The following is a 2,963-nucleotide window of genomic DNA, read 5'->3' on the forward strand; positions in this document are numbered from 1 at the left end:
CAAATGGAAAATCAAAGAGAAAAAGAATGCATCAATGGAATGGGAGCATTGAGCTTAGACTTTATGGATCTTCTTTTCTCCAAGATTAGGTTTATGTTTGAGGAATATCTATGGATCTTTTCCTATGCATGCATAATGATTGGATTGATTGTATTGGAGTTAGAGCTCTTTTGGTGTTTGTTGGTAACATGTTCCTTATTTCCTAGGTAGACTTTGGAGATTATTTCCACGAGCTTCAATCTGTAGGAGTTGGCTTGTGTGATCTTAGATGTTAATTGTTGGATGGCGTGTGCACCCATGTCTAAGGCCATGTACTCTTATTTTATCTTATGAATTAGTTATAGTTGTAAACTTAGGCCTTGTCCTAAGTGTTATTTAATCTGCCACATTGACACGTGGTTTGACATTTATTTAATGTAAGTGATTATTTAATGTAATCTATTAGGCTGACCTATGACTTGGTTTGGTATAAGTAGAAGGCCTTGTGATGTCTAAATTTATTTAGTGGAGCATGGATTATCTAGGAACATTTTGTGGGATGATAGCTAGGAGGTGGATCTTCACATATGAGAATTGAGTTGTATTCTTCTTTGTATTAGTCATAACCTAGATGACCTTACAACCAAGAATGTTGGATGTAAATCTTATGATCCTATTATGAGAATAAGTGTTTTTATTGATATGAATCTTTGTGTTTGTTTTTGAGTGTGTGGTTACTTGTTGGGGGCTAGACCACCTCCAAGGGGGCTACACCTAGCCTTGCACTACATCAGATGGTATCATAGCAGAACTTGATCTTGTGCTAGTTGTGTGGTGGATTGATTGTCTATGGATCCCTAGATCTCTATGTTGTAAGGTGAAAGATCATGGTTTTGGCTTGTTATTACAAGGGACTCACAGATGGATCATTTCAGTTATGAAAACTTGACGCGATAAGATGGAGTTTTCCTTGAGTGAACAAATCACCGAATTGAGGGAGGTTGTAAAGATGGAAATCATATCGACGAGTGTGAAGCAATTGGAGTCTTGCAATTAGATAACCGAGTGAGGAAATTTAACTTTTACAAGGACTTGATGGATAAGCTGGATCAATTTTGGGTGAAATTCAATCAAAGGATTAAAGAGATGATGAAGTCTTGTTTGAATTGGCATCAATTGATCAGAAAGAAAGTTGGCTGGCTAGTTAGAAGGATTATTTAGAGAAGAAGACACTTTTCTATTGAGAAAGAGGTAAAGGTTGACTTAACTAAAGATGATGAGGTATGTGTTGGTTTTGATGAGCAGATGGATGGATATGACATAGAAATTACATAGCATCTTATTATGAGCAATGAGATTTGCATTTGTGATAATGAGGATTTACATATGGATATGGTTTTGCATATGGTTATTTTTCTAAATTTATATGTTACTATTAAGATGATGAAGGATGTACAAGTTTTTTTCTTGTGTAGTTGATTTGGATTTCTATATTGTCGTCGATGTGGATATGGTTTTGGATTCACATATTTCTTCTTATATGGTTGGGGATTATATTGTTGTTGATATGGACATGGATCTACATGTTGATGATATGGATCTTGCTACTGGGGTGGAATTGCATTTACATTCTTCTATTGTGGATTCACTTATTTTTTACTAGGATCTACATGTTAGTGGTGTGGATTTACTTGTGGTTGGCATGGCTAAGGATTTATATGTTACTACTATTATGAATTTTGGTTTTCATATGCATGATGTTGTTGACATGGTTTTCATGTTTAAGGATGTTACTATTGTTGGTTGATTGCATAAATTATTGGTGAAGCCTTATGATTTTCAATTTATTCGTGTAAGTGAGAATGTTGATTGGGTTGTTGAGATTCATATGATTTTGATGTTGGAATGGATGAATCAGATATGGTTGATGTGTAGATTTGTTCTTTTTTCTGCGAGGAAGTGAAAGCCTTTGGTGAAGACAAAGCTAGGTCCATATGTTTCTTTTGGCATCAAAGTGTGGGACACACTTTTCTATTTATCTCGCTAGTCTAATGCAAGAGCATCAAGCTTGGATTTTGTGGATCCTATGCTCTATGATATTAGGGTTATGTTCAAGGCATATTTTTGGACCTCTTCATATGTGCACATAATGATTGGATTGATCGTATTGGAGTTAGAGTTATTTTGGTGGCTACTAGTAACATGCCCCTTATTTCCTTGGCCAACTTTAGAGATTGTTTCTGTCAACTTTGATTCGTGGGAGTTGGCTTGTGAGATCTTAGATATAAATTATTGGATGACATGTGGGACTATGTCTAAGGTCACATACTATTATTTTAACTTATGAGTTAGTTATGGTTGTAAACTTTGGGCTTGTTCTATGTGTTATTTAATCTACCAAGCTAACTTGTGCCTTGAGAATTTATCTAATGTGTGTGTTTATTCAATCTAATCTGTCAGGTTGACCCTAGCTTATTTTGGTATAAGTAGAGGGTCTTGTGATGTCTAGATTCATTCAAGGGAGAACGAAATAGCTAGGAGCATATCATGGGATGATATCTAGGAGGTGGATCTTTGCATATGAAGATTGAGTTGTATTCTTCTTTGTATTGGTTTTAATCTAGAAGTCCTTACAACCAAGTATGTTGGATGTAAATATTATGATCCTATTGTGAGAATAAGTATTGTTATTAATCTGAATCTCTATGTTATTCTTTATTTTTTGTTGTGTGATTACTTTCTGGGGGCTAGGTCACCTCCAAGGGGGGTACACCTGAATTTCTACTCATTAATCAAATAAGAAAAATGACAATAAATGAAATTAAAACCCAAATCTTTTAATTTCTTGGAGAGAAAAGAGAGAAACATGGAGAAAGAATAAGTTGGAGTGAAACTATCTTCTCCAAAATTATGTTTTAGGAATGGATTTTCTTGTGTAGATCAAATGCCTTTGGAAAAATTCTTACTTCAACCCTAAATCACAC

This window comes from Cupressus sempervirens, chromosome 3, assembly GCF_028749045.1.
Source record: "Cupressus sempervirens isolate cs-2001-9-10 chromosome 3, ASM2874904v1, whole genome shotgun sequence".
NCBI classification, from domain to species: Eukaryota; Viridiplantae; Streptophyta; class Pinopsida; order Cupressales; family Cupressaceae; genus Cupressus; species Cupressus sempervirens.